At 42.0% G+C, this 17,643-nt stretch overlaps 1 long non-coding RNA gene across 1 annotated transcript in view; it reads left to right on the forward strand.

Annotated features, from left to right (window-relative positions):
• Positions 1-228: 228 nt before the first annotated feature.
• Positions 229-17,643, forward strand: part of LOC134347563 (uncharacterized) — a 71,914-nt gene continuing 54,499 nt past the window's right edge. The window contains exons 1-3 of the long non-coding RNA XR_010018194.1: positions 229-364; positions 561-661; positions 4,874-4,947. This is a non-coding gene — a long non-coding RNA (uncharacterized LOC134347563). The remainder of the gene's footprint in view (positions 365-560; positions 662-4,873; positions 4,948-17,643) is intronic.

A 17,643-nucleotide genomic window follows, 5' to 3' on the forward strand; every position in this document is an offset into this window, starting at 1 on the left:
TAACTGTTTTCATTTACAAAGAGATATTTGTGAGGCTTAATGGGCTGCTTATGAATAGCTTGCTTTTGAATTTCTATCCCGTTGGGGTTGGTGACTCACACTTCGGTCTAAATGATCTGACTGGTACTGAAACTGCCATGTTTCCAGGTTGAGTGAGTTATTACTGTATTTTGATCTTCTGGCTTGTGTAAGAGTTATCCTGTTTCTGTCCCTAACTGTTTTCTACATGTCAATCCTTTCCACAAGAAGCAACTGAAGAACGGTCAGTTTGTGGAATCATTCCGCACCCCCCCCACCTCACTTCATTTTTCTACGTCTTTTTATTGTAGACTGTAGCCCTCTGGTTTAGGAGACAAATGGGAAGGTAAGGATTATTTTAAAATAATTTAATTATTTCTTTGTATTTCAATTAAAATTGAAAGTTAACAATGACACTTATATTAATTAGGTTTCAAACATTTAGAAAAAGTTTAGAATTTTAAACATTAATAAAATTCTTGTCAGCTTTGACGGGAGACAAAGCTTCACCCATCTCTGCCTTGTGTCAATATTTATTGCAGATTTCCTGGGGGTGGGGGCTTGCCGTAGCTGAGACCTTGCCGACTCTTTCCAGACCGGTTGAATCCAGATGTGTGGGGAGTCTTGGCAGCAGCTCTGGCAGGTATGTATGGTCCCATGATCTGGCCTGTTATTTATTTCTTATAATGTTGCTTCTTATTGTATTAAGTTTGTTGCAGTTGAAGACACTTGCAGTAATCACTCTGGTAGAATCTGAAATATAAACAGAAAATGCTAGAAATGTGGTTATGAAAGCATACGGTGCATCGGCCTTCATCAATCGTGGGATTGAGTTTAGGAGCCGAGAGGTAATGTTGCAGCTATATAGGACCCTGGTCAGACCCCACTTGGAGTACTGTGCTCAATTCTGGTCGCCTCACTACAAGGAGGACGAGGAAACCATAGAAAGGGTGCAGAGGACATTTACAAGGATGTTGCCTGGATTGGGAGCATGCCTTATGAGAATAGGTTGAGTGAACTCGGCCTTTTCTCCTTGGAACGACAGAGGATGAGAGGTGACCTGATAGAGGTGTGTAACATGATGAGAGGCATTGATCGTGTGGATAGTCAGAGACTTTTTCCCATGGGCTGAAATGGCTAGCACGAGAGGGCACAGTTTTAAGGTGCTTGGAAGTAGATACATAGGAGATATCAAGGGTAAATTTTTTACTCAGAGTGATGAGTGCATGGAATGGGCTGCCAGTGATGATGGTGGAGGTGGATACGATAGGGTCTTTTAAGAGACTCCTGGACAAGTATATGGAGCTCAGAACAATAGAGGTCTATGGGTAACCCTAGGTAATTTCTCAGGTAAGGACATGTTCGGCACAGCTTTGTGTGCTGAAGGGCCTGTATTGTGCTGTAGGTTTTCTAGGTTTCTACATTCGAAGCAGGTTAGTGAGCATTTGAGGAAAGAAAAACAGAGTTGATGTTAACTCTGTTTTGCTTTCCACATATACTGCCCAGCCATATGTGTATCTCCAGTATTTTCCACTTTTATTTTCTATTAAGCATGTTGTTTGGTGATTTACAGAGCAAGAATGTTCTGTGAACCTAACTACCACAATGGAAACGGTACTCTAATGTGATTTTAAGTGTCACATGCACTTCACGTGACTATACACGTCAATTTTACTGTCACGTCATGTCATGCTGCAGTTTGCTCATCCAAGCTTATACTGTATCTAGCTCCATCTGCTGGTGCTACATCTCTGGTTACATTTTTAATTTCCATATTTCATTTTATTTAATGTTCCTGCAAAACAAAAATAACTTTTTATTTGTGCCTGGAAGCCCTTCCTGCCCTACTTCCTGCTATTGATTTGTCATACATTTATAGACTGAGCTTCTTTCTTTATCTCTTTATAGTGGCTTTTTGGAAAGGGTTCACAAGAATGATCCCAGGATACAAAGGGTTAATGAATATGAAGTGTTTGTTGGCGCTGGGCCTGTACTTGTTAGAGTTGAGAAGAAAGAGGAGGATCTTATTGAAATGTATTGAATATTGATGGAGTCCAAGTGGAAAGGATCTGGGGGTAGTTTAGGACCAGAGGGGACAGCCTCAGAATACAAGGATGTCACTTTAGAACAGAGAAAAGGTGGAATGTTTTTAGCCACAGGGTGGTGAATCTTTTTGGTGAATTCATTGCCATAGACAGCTGTGAAGTCCAAGTTACTGAGTATATTTAAAGCGGAGTTTGAGAGGTTCTTGATTAGTAAGGGTGTCAGAGGTTACGGGGAGAACGTAGGAGAATAGGATTGAGAAGGATAATAATTCAGCCAAGAAGGAATGGTGGAGTAGACTCAATGGGCTAAATGGCATAATTCTGCTCCTATGTCTTACGGTCTTATAGTACATGGTCTTCGACCATGAATGTAACTGTACTTGTGTGTTCATCATAAAATTAATCTAATATTGTATATAATTGTATTTCTGCTTCTCTTTGTGCGTGTTTATGTGTGTGGGGTAGGGATGTAGTGGGGGATAGGGAGAATGGAGTGCTTGGGGTCATCAAACTACCTTGTCATGCACCACTGATCTGTATGAAAAGGGCAGAATACGTACCTTGGTCAACACATGCAATCAGCAGCAAAGCAATGGTGCTAATGCCGACTTTATAGAAAGCTCCTCTGGAGATCTGTGGCTTTGACTTTTCCTTCTTAAGTGATTGTTGGTGTCAGTCTTCAGTTTTAAGGTACTCCTTGGGAACACTGAAGTGAAGTCACCAAATTGACTGCTGTCAATCTTATTAAAAGAATTCTTGTATTCAAAACAGGAAGGAAAATGCACAATTATGAATTAATCTTTAAACATTTTCCCAAATGCTAATTAAAGTTCAGAACAAACACAAATTATTGCGGTAGAAGTTGAAATAGCATAAACAAGTAAAAAGAGTATATTTATAACTTTAAAATGCATAATGTTTTGAAGTATTGATTTGAAGAAATTTCAGTCCTCTAATGTAAGATTTTTTTTAGGGCCAATGTAAGTTTGCTAGAACAATGATTATTAAAATCTAGATCTGATCTCATACAACAAAATATTTTCAGGATATTTTACAGCAATGCTAATTAGGAAATAATGCAAATTTTCATCAATTCATATTGTCTAGATTTTAATGGTAAAAGCGGTAAACAAGTTCAGCTTTTACAAATGGCAGGTGTAACTATGCATAAGTAGAAGATGTTGTCACTTTGAAGATGTTGGAAAGATCAAATTGAATTATTTGGTTGTCATTTTAACTGCAAGATGCTGAACTGTTCTGCCATGGTGATAACTGTATTTCAATACAGATGTCACTATATTGCTTTAGATGAGAATACATTTAGTTTGGTGGTCTTGCTGGCTGTAGAGTAAAGGTGTGCCTCTGGATGGATGGCATCAACACTATGATTTGGGAGCTGTTTCTTAGCTACTGGGAGAAGGCAATTGAGGAGAATCCTGGCAACTATTCTTCCTGTAGTGTACAGCAGTGAGACCCTCAGGACCTGTCCCTTTTCTTGCAGATGATCATAGCTATGGCATCTCTTCGAACAACCAGAATATCCCATTGCAAATGTTACAATAATTTTTTATTGCACTGCCCAACAAGCCACCTATTTAACACCACCCTAATCACAGGACAAATTACAACGACCTATCAAACTACTAACCAGTAGTTCTTTGGACCGTGGGAGGAAGTCACAGCCCACAGAGTTTTCAGGGGAATGTACAAACTCCTTACAGAAGGCACTGGAAATGAACTCTGAACTCCGATGCTCTGATCTGCAAGTGTGGCACTAAACGCTACACCACTGTGATGTTGTGCTGTGGATTTGTGACTGAAGCTCTTCACTTTCTGATATAACTGGGGATAATGGCTGCTTCTGAAGTCCTGTTAATTTTAGTTGTGATACAACCTTCTGTAATGTTCAATCAGGTCTGTGGCTCTGGCAAGTGAGGCAGAAAACACTGACTGAGAATAAATATACTAATCATTTATTTACAAATAGTAAATATTTGAGCAAACATTCATGTTCCCCAAGTTACAGACACTACAAAGCCGAATACTCAAATATCATATGTACATTTGACAAACATACTTAGTTAAAGTGTACCTTCCCAATCTTAAACAAAGGAATAAGAGATCAAGCCCCTTCCATGTGCTATTTTATATACCCAGGATATTTGAAACTGGACACCAGGCATTTATCCAATGGGAAAAGCAGCTGCACCTTCTGGACTAACCAATCACAGTGGAAGTGACAATCAGAATAAGGCCCACAGGACACTTATTGATCAGGATTGGTGGTAAGGGCTGTCCCAGCTGGGTTCCTGTAGGATAGAGTCAATTGTACTCACATCAACGGCAGTGTCATCTTTGATGCATTCTCCCTGATTTCTGGCTCTTGGTTGGATATTGCTTTGGGATTTTGAGCCATAGATGGCTTTGTAGAATTGGAAAAACAAACATATATGCAATAGCTGTCAACACATTGCTGAGACACCCACACTTTCTGCCTTCACCATCCATTCTTTAGATCCAGGGTTTTCTGCTGGACTTCAGCCTGTAGATACGGTAACTGAAGTGTTGTGACTTCCTGCTTGAGGAATGGTGAATTTATTAACTTTGAGCAGAGCCAGTCTTTTTGGTTCATCCATGCTGTCAGTTTTACTTCACTCTGTTTCCTTTGCTGCCTTTAATTCTATTGATATATTTTTTAGCATCCTCTTTTTTAGTAAACACCAGTGCCCGGTATCAATAAGTACACCAGCCTTGACTTTTAGTTTCCTATATATTGCAATTCTATCCTCATATTCCCTCTATTTCTGTAGAAGCTGATGACACTAAGCAACGGAGACTCCAGAGCACAGCTACTTTGATGGAAGACATCATAAAGATCAGAGAGGTAATGGAGCTATTTTCTGACAATGACACATTTTGGGATAGCAGCTTCTCAGTAAAGAGAATTTTGGTTGACAGTATGTTCTGCTCTATGAAAAGAAGAAGCAGGCAAGACATTTAACTGCCTTGCCATTTCCCTACTGGGGTGAGCCACAGGGTGGACCATCTCCCCTTAGGTAACCTCTTCAATTTTGTCTCCTCCTCCACTGTGGCCGTTTCATTGCATTAGACATAGATGTAGCACAGTGCAGTTACTTTGGCCTATGATGCGGTGCCAAACTTTTAACCTACTCCAAGATGAACCTAATTTTTCTCTTCTACGTAGTCCTCCATTTTTATCACTCATGAGTCTATCAAAAAGTCATTTAAAATAAATTAACATATCTGCTTTTGCCACCAACCCTGGCAGTGCGTTCCATGCACTTACCACTCTCTGTGTAGAGAAACTACCTCTGACGTTTCTCCATTCTTTCTTCCAATCACCTTCAAATTATGTCCTCTCATATTAGTTGTTGCTGCACTGTAAGAAAGTTGCTGGCTATCCACTCTATCTATGCCTCTTATCATCTTATACACGTCTGTCAAGTCACCTCTCATCCTCCTTCACTCTAAAGAGAAAAGCTCTAGCTCACACAATCTTTTCTCAAAAGACTTACTCTCTAACCCATGGAGATTCCTGGTTATCACTGAGTCATTGTTGGAAGAAAATCATAACTGAAAGAAAATCATAGCTGGGAGCTTAACATCCAAGGATACACATCTTATTGAAAGAACAGGCAGGAGGCAGAGTGAGTGAGGTGACTTTGCTGGTAAATAAATGAAATTAAATCTTTAGAAATAGATGACATCGAACCAGAAGACATAGATTCATTGTGGGTAGAGTTAAGGAACTGAATGGGTGAAAAGACCTAGATGGCAGTTATATAAAAGCCTTTGAATAGTAGCCATGATGCAGGGTACAAATTACAATGGGAGATAGAAAAAGCATGGCAAAAAAAGCAATGTTATGATAGTCATGGAAATTTCAATATGTAGGTACAATGGGAAAATTAGGTTGGTGCTAGATCTCAAGAGATGGAATTTGTAGAATGCCTATAAGATAGCTTATGGTCAACCCACTAGGAAAAAGGCAATTCTAGATTAGGTATTGTATAATGAATCAGATTTAATTAAGGAACTTATTGTAATTATCAAATTTATAATTATCAAAAATTATTGTGAAGCTAGAGGATTGGAAATCCGTTAAAAACCAACAAAAAGCAAGGGAAAAAGCAATAAGGAGAGAAAAGTTTAAATATAAATGTAAGCTAGCCAGTAATACAAAAGAGGATGCCAAAAGATTTTTTAAGCGATATAAAGCGTGAAAAAGAGGCAAGAGTGGATGTTGGACCACTGGAAAATGAAGCTAGAGAGGGATTAATGGAGAAAAGGAAATGGTGGATGAACTGAGTAAGTATTTTGCATGAGCTTTCACTGTGGAAAACACCAGCAGCATGCCAGAAATTCAAGAGTGTCAGGGAGCAGAAGTAAGTGTAGTCACTATTATAAGGAGAAGGTTTTTGCGAAGCCGAATGGTCTGAATGTAGATAAGTAACCTATACCAGATGGACTATGTCCTAGGGTTTGGAAAGAGGTGGCTGAAGATGTGAAGGGATTGGTTCTGATCTCTCATGAATCATTAGATTCTGGTAGGGTTCCAGAGGACTGGAAAATTGCAGATGTCATTGCACTCTTCAAGAAGGGGGCTGGTGGAGGCATACGACAGGAAATTATAGGCCAGTTAGCCTGACTTCTGTGGATGGCAAGATTATTAATGAGGATGAAATTTTGGAGGCACATGATGAAATAAGCCAAATTCAGCATGGTTTCCTGAAGGGGAAATCTTGCTTGACTAAGCTGTTGGAATTATTTGAGGAAATAACAGTCACGATATACAAAGGAGAATCAGTGGATGTTGTTCAATTGTATTTTCCTAAGTCCTTTGATAAAGTGCTGCATATGAAGCTGTGAAGCAAGATGAGAGCCTGGGGTATTGGAGGAAATGTACATGGACATAAAATAGTCTGACTGGCAGAAGGCAAAGAATGGAATGAATGGGGCACTTTCTAGTTGGCTGTCAGTGACTAGTAGTGTTCTGCAGGGGTCACTGTTGGGTCAGCTACTTTTTACATTATATGTTAATGATTTGGATGACAGAGCGGATGGCATTGTGGCCAAGTTTGCAGACAATACAAAGATAGGTAGAGGGGCAGGTAGTGTTGAGGAAGCAGGGAGTCTGTGGAAGGACATTGACAGATTAAGAGAATGGGAAAATAAATGGCAGATGGAATACAGTGTAGGGATGTGTATAGTCATGTACATTGGCAGATGGAATAAAAATGTAGACTTGTCATACGGCGGTGGTTGGGAACGGACCCAAGTGCAAGACACAGACACTGAAATACTAGGGACAGGACTAGGATACAGGGTGAGGGCAAGGACATGGACATGAAAACTGGGAACCCGGACCAGGACTGGACAAGAGAGCTAGGAGCCTGGGCTTGGACTCCAAGCCAGAGACTGGACAAGGACCCAGTACCTGGGTCTTGCCTCTGGCTCGGACCCCAGAACTAGGCAAGGACGAGGCTTGGCAGGCAGGCAGGGTGAGGCTGGAGCCTTCAGGCTTGAGGCTAGAGGCTAGAGGCTAGGGACGAGGCTTGGCAGGAGGCAGGAGGCTGGAGTCTTCAGGCTTGAGGCTGGGCAGGAGGCTGGAGTCTTCAGGCTTGAGGCTGGGCAGGAGGCTGGAGTCTTCAGGCTTGAGGCTTGGCAGGCTCCTCCTGGGCAGGGCACGGTACTCCTGGGCAGGGTGCAGATCACCACCCGATGGAGGCATGGGACAAGAAGGGACAGAACCAACCACAGGTAACGGTAAGGCAGCCTGGCTTACCCTACAGAGGCAAGGGACAGGAAGGGACAGAACTGACTGCAGGTAACGGCAAGATGGCCTGGCTTACCCGACGGAGGCAAGGGACAGGAAGGGACAGAACCAACCGCAGGTAACGGCAAGATGGCCTGGCTTACCTGGGTGGAGGCAAGGGACAGGAAGGGAGCTAGGTACAGGGTGGCTGCAGGACAAGACTGCAGGCGAGACGAGGCGAGAGTTACCAGAAAGACAAGGCAAGGCTTCTGGCAAAGCAAGGCGAGACAGAACTTCAGGCGAGGCGAGAGTTACCGGCAAGACAAGGCAGGGCTTCAGGCGAGGAAACAGAAGGCAGGGGCAGGGATACAAGGAGTAAGGACAAGAACAATCCAGCAACCACGCCCTGGTCTCTGGAGGTATTTATGCAGCCAGCCCCAATGAGCATCAGTTGCCTCAATTAGAGCTCAACAAGAACAGAAACAGGGTAGACAGGGAAACCTGGAGCAAGGGTCGATGGACCAGACTGTGAACCAGAATACGGACTTCACGGACCAGACCTTGACAGTATCCCCCCCTCTACGGGAGCTTCCTGGTGACCAAAAAGGGTATCCAGACTATGGACAACCCGGGCAGGTGGGAGGGTATTTAACCCAAAGGAACCCCAGGTGTCAAGAGGAAAATGACAGTGTCTGTGTCACTGGGTCCATGGTTGGCTGGATTGTTCTGTCATATGGCGGTGATTGGGAACAGACCCAAGTGCAAGACACAGACACTGAAGTACTAGGGACAGGACTAGGATACAAGGCGATGGCAAGGACATGGACACGAAAACCGGGAACCCGGAACAGGACTGGACAAGAGAACTAGGAGCCAGGGCTTGGACTCGAGCCAGAGACTGGACAAGGATCCAGTACCTGGGTCTTGCCTCTGGCTCGGACCCCAGAACTAGGCAAGGACAAGGCTTGGCAGGAGGCAGGAGTCTGGGGTCTTCAGGCTTGAGGCTAGGCAGCCTCCTCCTGGGCAGTGCATGGTTCACCTGGGCAGGGTGCAGTACTCCTGGGCAGGGTGCGGATCACTACCTGAGGGAGGCATGGGACAGGAAGGGACAGAACCAACTGCAGGTAACGGCAAGATGGCCTGGCTTACCCGACGGAGGCAAGGGACAGGAAGGGAGCCAGGTACCGGGTGGCTTCAGGACAAGACTGCAGGCAAGACGAGGCAAGAGTTACCAGCAAGACAAGGCAAGGCTTCAGGCAATACAAGGTGAGACGAGAACTTCAGGTGAGGCAAGAGTTACCGGCAAGACAAGGCAAGGCTTCTGGCAAAGCAAGGCGAGACAGAACTTCAGGCGAGGCGAGAGTTACCGGCAAGACAAGGCAGGGCTTCAGGCGAGGAAACAGAAGGCAGGGGCAGCGATACAAGGAGTAAGGACAAGAACAATCCAGCAGCCAGACCCTGGTCTCTAGAGGTATTTATGCAGCCGGCCCCAACGAGCATCAACTGCCTCAATTAGAGCTCAACAAGAACAGAAACAGGGTAGACAGGAAAACCTGGAGCAAGGGTCGATGGACCGGACCGTGAACCGGAATACGGACTTCACAGACTGGACCATGACAAGACTACTTTCTAAATAGGGAGAAAATTCAAAAATTAGAGAGGTAGAGAAACTAGGGGCCTAGTGCAGGATTCCCTAAAGGTTAACTGGCAGATTGTGTTGTTAGTAAGGAAGGTAAATGCAACATGTTGGCATTGGAGAAGGTCCAGAGGAGGTTCACAAGGTTGATCCAAGGAAGTAAGTGTTAACATATGAAGAACGTTTGATGACTCTGAACCTGTACTCTCTGAATGAGGGGGGGATCTTATTAAAATCTACTGAATATTGAAATGCTTAGATAGAGTGGATGTCACAGTGCACACTGGCAAGGACTGAACCCAGGTGTGGAGGAACGGCAGATTTTGTCACAGTGAGTGCTGGCACTGATTCAACCCAAGAGCGGAGGAAGAGCAGACTCCCAAGTAGAGATGGAAAGAAGAGATTATACATAGGAATACCAACAGAGCATTGGTGACATGACTGAGCTCATCTCAGTACCTCCCTCCCTGAGGCTTGCACATGACAACCCAGGAAGCCTGGGGAACTTGAGACAGGGCTGGAAAACCTGGCTGAGACCTGATGCCCTCGAGATTCCCATGTGGAGATGGAAACAAGAGGTTATACTTAGGATTATCAATAGCGTATCGGTAATGACTGAGCAACCCGCAGGACAAGTCATTCTCCGATTCTCCACAGACAACGACTTCAAGAAGCGCTAAATGAGAGTCTGCTTTAAATATCATAGAATGCGGAAAGCCCACACCAGTAACAATTAATTTAACAAGATTAAACAGAACACACAAAGGCTTAACGACTCTAGTTACTACATCCACAGTGGCCTGCAGGGCTCGTGACAGTGGAAGTGAAGAGCATGCCGCCAATAGTGGGAGAGTCTCGGACCAGAGGGAACAGCCTCAGAATAGAAGGACATTCCTTTAGAACAGAGTTGAAGAGGAATTTCTTCAGCCAGACAGTGGCGAATCTGTGGAATTCATTGCCATAGTTGGCTGTGGAGGTCAAGTCATCAGGCATGTTTAAAGCTGAGATTGATAGGTTCTTGATTAGTAGCAGTGTTGAAGGTTACTGGGAGAAGCCAGGAAAATGGATTGAGATGGAAAATAAATCGGCCATGTTCAAATGGTGGAGCAGAATTGATGGGCTGAATGGACTATGTCTGCTCCTACAACTTACAGTCTAATAGCCTTATCTCATGTCTCCTGTCGTTCTGAATGATATTACCATGGGGAACCTGGTTGAACAACTTACTACAATCCATATACATCACTGCCTTCATCAATTTGTTTAGTCACTTCCTTGAGGTCAATCAGGCTCTTGAGGCACAACCTGCTTCTCACAAAGCCATGCTGTCTATCCCTAATTGGACCATGCTTCTCCAAAAGCTTGTAAATCCTGTCCAGTTGTTTGCCCACCACTTATGTAAGACTCATTGCTCTCCAATTCCCACAATTAGCCCTGTTTCTATTTTTGAATGAAGGAAAAACATTTGCCACCCCCCAATCTTCCGGTAACTACTCCCATGGCCTGCAATATCTTCCTGAGTTATCGTGGGGTATATCCCACCTGGCCCTGGGGACATAACTATCCTAATGTTTTTCAAAAATTCTAACACATCTTCTTTCTTAACTTAAACGTGTTCCAGCACATTAGCCTGTTCTACTCTTAAACTCACATTCATCAAGATACCCTTATACTGGTGGACACTGAAGCAAAGTGTTCATTAAGAACCTCCCCTACCTCCTCCGACTCCAGGCATGTTTCCTCTTTTATCCCTGATTGTTCAAGGGTTATTTTTGTCAGTTTTCACTGTATTTTGTATTAGGACACTTTATGTTCATGATTTATAAAATAATAATCTAATACCCTAATGTTTACCTTCATTGAAACACACATTAATCATACTTAAGTAGGAAAATAACAGTGAGATCACATTTCCAAGTATGTAAAATAGCTTATTTATACAGTATATATACGGCAGCATAGCAATCAATCACTTTCAGAACTGAATGAGGTACTAGTGTATTAGTTAGATCCATTAAATCTTATTCCAGAAAATATTCTCAATATGCAACATTTTGAAAATAAGTTGGCTTCATCCAGACCTATAGAAAGAGTTTGAAATAATATCTCACTTTTCATAATTTCATAACATCCCACAGCATTGCACAACCAGTCAATATCATGTTAAATGAGAAATAGATTTAAACTATAGAAATGTGTAAGTAAAAAATGTAAACTAGAAATCTGTATGATAATGCACAAATAATCTATTTTAGTAACATCAGTTTCGGCATAAACGTAGGCCGAGCTTCCTTGGATTGATCCCATTATCTTAATTGTTTTCTGTCATTTAGTCTCTACATCGACTTGACGTTGATTGTAAAAGACAGCGCCTCTAACAAAGTAAGACTTCACTCATAGGAGTACGGCATTACCTCATTGCGAATATAGTGCAGCAAGCTAAGCAAATTATCCCCAAGCAAGCCTCTCATAAAGTTTATATCATAACTGTTAGGAAAGACCGCAGGCTAGTGCTTTCTTTTTTAGGAAGGAGAAGGATCAGAGACGATCTGTTGTTTTCCATGTCCGATGACATGAGGAAAGTTTAAGCATACAAAGAAAGGTAAGACCTATCTTGAGAGACACACCCTAACGAATTACGTTCCCAATTTTCCCCTCCACTGATGCTTCTGACCAAATGTCAGCTCCTTTATACCATACACCTCCACCTTCATTCATTCATCACTGCATACCAACATTTGTAATCCACACGCCATCAGACATGTACTCATATGCACACTGTCTTGGGCCTTCAATATAATGCAATATTGCTGCTGGACATCTAAACACAATGCTAATTCTCTTTCCACAGATTCCACCTGATCTACTGAGTGTTTTCAATATTTTCTGCACTTATTTCAGATTGCCAACATTTGCTCTTCACTGGTTTTCAATTACTTACAAATTCTGCATGCTCAAACATTTGATGCTAGTCTATCCCAGGTAATATTAGAGTAATTGAAACGCTCATTTCTTATTGCTAAATGCAAAATTATTTTTGAAAGAGATTAACCCTTAAAATTCCCTGTTAACCAAATTTCAGAGAATAGTACTCTACAGCAACAATATTCCTTATGACCGAACTCCATAATGTCAGGCATGGTTTGAGGGAGCCTCCCTGTATCTGAACCAGATCAATGCAAGTCTATGGGAACTGCAGGCAATATTTCCAAGCAGTAAAACCAATCCTAAATGATCTGTCTTAATGATATTTACTTGAAGGAGATGACTTTGTATTTCTCTTTGGAATTATAAAGCAACTTTACACACATGAACCTGCTCTGGACAGAGATGTTACTGAAGTTGCTGACAGGGCAGCAGGAAATATCATATACACTTATTGCTGGCCTCTTTATCCTTTAGTCTTAAAGTGGACTTGGCACTGGAACAGAATTATTTGATTAATGCCTGCAACAAACAGAAAGAACAGGCAGAGGACATTATAGGCAAATATATATGTAAATGAAAATGGTTGACTCAGTCATAGAATTGGCAATAATAATGCTGAATTTAAATTGTCAACAATCAGTTTCAATTGAAGATGAAATGCATTCAGAACAACCTTCAAATCCTATAGTTCATTGAAACTATCTACTGAGCATATGGGCATTGCTTGTAAGACCAGCATTTAATGCCCTCCCCAAATTGCCATTGAGAAGATGGTGGTGGGTTGCATTCTTCCTGAACTGCAGAGGTTTTTCTGCTGAATGTACTTCCATTGTCCTGCTGAGTTAAAAATTCCAGGGTTTAGATTCAACAGTGTTGTAGTAATACTGATTTACCTCCTGGTATGTAAGTTGGAGGAGACTTTACAGGAGGTGATGCTTCCAGGTACCTACAGCTGGATTGAGGGGTAGTACCCTGGGCAGGTAACCGTAGTGCACTTTCTGTAGGTGACACATTCAGCGGCCACTGCGATGGTGGTGGAGGGATGAACTTATAGCATCATGGATGAAGTCTAATCACGTGGACACAGGAGATTATGTAGCTGCCGGAAATCCGGAATAACGCGGAGCGCAGCAGGTAAGGCAGCATCTGTGGAATGGAATAAAGAGTTAACATTTTGGGCCGAGATCCTTCATCGGGACTGGAAAGAAAGGGGGAAGAAGCCAGAATAAGAGGCAGGGGGAGGGTAAGTACAAGCTGGAAAGTGATAGGTCAGGGGTCTCCAACCTGTTTTACGCCAGGGGGCCTTACCATTAATCAAGGGGTGCATGAACCCTAGGCTGGGAATTCCTGATGATAGGTGAAGCCAGATGAGGGTGAAGATTGGTTGGTGGGAAAGGGGAGGACAAGGTGAGAAGTTGAGAGGTAATGCGGAAAAGGTAAATGGCTGAATGAAGGAATCTGATAGGAGAGGAAAGTGGATCATGGGAGAAAGGGAAGGAGGAGGTGCACCAGAGGGAGGTGGTAGGTAGGAGAGGGGAAGAGAAGGGGGAGCTAGAATGGGGAATGGAAAAAGAGAGGGGGGAGGGGGGAGCAATTAGTGGAATTTAGAGAAATCAATATTCATGTCACCAAGTTGGACAGAATATGAGGTATTGCTCCTTCATCCTGAGAATGGCCTCATCATGCAGAAGAGGCCATGTAACAAAATGTCAGACTGGGAATAGGGAGTGGACTTAAAATAGTTGGCCACCGGGAAAGCCTGCTTGTTTCAGATGGAGCAAAGATGCTTGACAAAGCGATTCCCCATCTCCGTTAGGTGTCATCGATGTAGAGGAGAGTGCTGCTGAAGCATCAGATACAGTAGATGACTGACAGACCTACAAGTGAATTGTCGCCTTGCCTAGAAGGACTGTTTTCACCTGAATGGAGGTGAGGAGGGAGATGAATGGACAAGGGTAGCATTTGTTCTGCTTGCAGGGTTAAGTGCCAGGAGGGAGATCAGTAGCAAGTAATGAATAGACAAGGGAATCATGGAAAGAGAGAGATCCCTGTGGAAAGTGGAGAGTGGAGGGTGGTTAAGATGTGTTTGCTAGTAGGATCTTATTGAAGATGACAGAAGAAGTTGAGAATGATGTGCTGGATGAGGAGGCTCATAGGGTTGTAGGTGAGGAGAAGATGAGCTCTATCTCTTTTAAGGCAGGGGAAAGATGGGGTGAGGGCAGAGGTCTAGGAAATGGAGGAGATGGTGATGAGGGCAGCATCAATCATAGAGGAAGGGAAACCCCATTCTTTGAAGAAAGAGGACATCTCTGATGTTCTAGAAAAGAAAGTTTCATCCTAGGAACAGATGTGGGAAAGATGGAGAAACTGAAAAATGGGAATGGCATGAATATAATCATGTGAGCTATTTTCTCCCAAATGGTACTGAGTTTTCTTGGAGCTGTTAGAGTTGCACACCTCCAGGCAAGTGGAGGATTTTCCACCATGCTCCTGAGAAGTTTCACTGTATCTGTGACAATATTAAACCAATTTACATGTGTGGGAAAACTTAAGGGTATCAGGAATTGAGGGACTTGGAGAAAACAAAGACTCCGAAGCCCATTAGAGCTACAATATTTCAGTTTCTGGTCTGCAATGACTCGCTGAAATGTCGATGGTAGTGATTTCACTGATGGTAGTATCACCTAATGCCAAGGGTAATTGAAGATGATTGGGCTTAGAACATAGTCCTGAAGAGTCCCACAGCTTGACTTGAGAGAGAGATCACTGACCTCCAACAACCACAAACATCTTGCTTTTATTGGTGCATGACTTTGACCCTCAGAACTTAATCCCCAACATCAAGGTCTTCATTTTTACCAAAGTTGTTTGATGGTATACTCAGACAAATGCTTCCCTGATGTTGATTGAAGCAGCCAGTCTCACCTTACTCTGCGTAATGGCTGATGTCGTATTTTGATTACTAGCTTAACTCACCAAAGAAATTAGTGATACTATTTGACAGAATTGGTACCTTTTATAGAGTGTTCATTTTCCTAGATGTGGATCAGTCTTTCTGGCCCAGATAGAAATAAAACAAAGTGAACTCATATTCCTCCAGATTTTAAATCTTTGTTAAAGGATTTTGGAATTTAAAGGTTTTACTGCTAAACTAAAAAAAATTCTGTCACATTTTCTTTGTGTCTTCTAATCCCAATTTCTTTTTTTCTCTTTTAAACATATTTTTTTTCTGTGTCAGTTGTTAAATCTCTTAGGTTAAAGACTGTTGGTCCAGTCTGTCAAGATGTGTCAATAGTTCCACCTCACTGTGACACTATCTGTTCACACCTGCAACACCCTACAGGCAAAACGTTTTGAAGCAGCTAATATGCATATGGCGGAATATCAGACGATTTGTCCCTTGTCTTTAATCTCATCTGAAAGTGAAGAGTACAATCAAATTAAATTTGCCTTCTTCCATATACTGTAATTGTCTTTTGAGTGCCTCCAGAAATGTTTTCCAATTAGCCTTTATTTTTGAATTCTGTTTAAAACTTGTACGGATGTGAGGAGAGAAAATAGAATTCATGTTGCATATTTAGATTTGTTCAAAAATTGATCAATATTTCTCTGGTTAATTAAATTCTCATCTAATGTGATTGATAGACACAAATGAAAATCCTTCAGTGCATTACTGTTCAATGTTAGGATAACTCAATGTGGTTATATTTTTAACCAGTGCATCAACGGTTCAGATTAAGTACATGTCACCAATTCATCAGTGTCAAGTTATAGCATACAACATGGTTATCAACTAACATCTTTGCTTCGTTCTGTCAAAATTTCTTGTAGCAAGTTATCCTTTAAGTCCTTTTGGGTATCTTTATGAAACTGTCTGCCATCCGCCATCTCACATTAAAGTGTCATTTCAGGTTTGATTTAGAAATCCAGAGAGTAAATGTTTTATCTAAACACTAGGATTGCATAATAAAATATAGTATGCATATACAAATGCTGAGGAACTTAAAATTAATCAACTTCTAGACAATTGAGTGTGAGTCAAAACAGCAATTACATATTGCAGAATTGCTTGCAGAATTAACCGTGATATGACAGTAGTGGATTCAAAGCACAGTGTACTCACCTGTAGAATGCTTAGTTAAAACTAGTTGACTATTTCTTAAGAACTCATTAATATTTTAATCTAGCTATAAAATATCACTTAATGCAATAAACACTTCTAAAATGACTTGTGTCACACCTCATTAGGAATTTAATGTGATCTTTTGCTTTAATTAAAGACTGACAAGTACCTTGGATCATACCCTACATCCTTGTGTTTTAAGGACATGTCTGCAGAATAGAACCTGATGATGACCCAGGGGCCTAGAAAACCACCAATATGATATCATTATTCATGAAGAGAGAGAGGCCAGTTACCTAACATCTATAATAGGGAAAATGCAGGACAGTTGATAAGATAATCAAACAGAGTCAACATGATTTTGGGAAAGGGAAATTAAGTCACACAATTTGTTACAGTTCTTGAAGGATGATTTCCAGAAGCTGCAATAAGGTGCCACCTAAAATATTACTGTACATCATCAGAGTCAATATATATTTGTTGGGACATTGAAGTGGGTAACAGAGTTGGGATAAATGTGTCACTTCTAGATCAGTAGTAAGTATATACTAATGGGGTGCCATGGAGCTCATTGCTGGGGCTTCAGCTATTTATAAATAATATTCGGTAGCTGTGTTGGGTGAAGGCACATAGTGTACTGCGGCCGGATATGCTGAAAAGTAGATAGGTTAGCAAGTTTAGAGCAAAAAGGATGTAGAGAGGTGATCAGAATTGGGAAGAAGTTGACAGATAGAGTTGATGTGGAAAAACGTGAAGTTACCCACTTTCGAAGGAAGATTGAATAAACAAAATTCAAAGTATATTTATTATCAAAGTACGTATACAGTATGTCACCAAATACAACCCTGAGGTTAATTTTCTTGCAGGACATTCACAGTAGAACAAAGTACATGATGATTTACATAGGCATCCGTTAGTCTTGCGAGACCATGGATCTGTGCCTGGAAAGTTTTCACCTGGGCAAGGTTGTATGGAAGACCAACAGTTGCCCATGCTGCAAGTCTCCCCTCTCCACGACACCAATGTTGCCCAAGGGAAGGGCATTAGGACCCATACAACTTGGCACCAGTGTCGTCTCAGAGCAATGTATGATTAAGTGCCTTGCTTAAGGACACAA

Source organism: Mobula hypostoma, chromosome 6, assembly GCF_963921235.1.
Source record: "Mobula hypostoma chromosome 6, sMobHyp1.1, whole genome shotgun sequence".
Lineage (NCBI taxonomy): Eukaryota > Metazoa > Chordata > Chondrichthyes > Myliobatiformes > Myliobatidae > Mobula > Mobula hypostoma.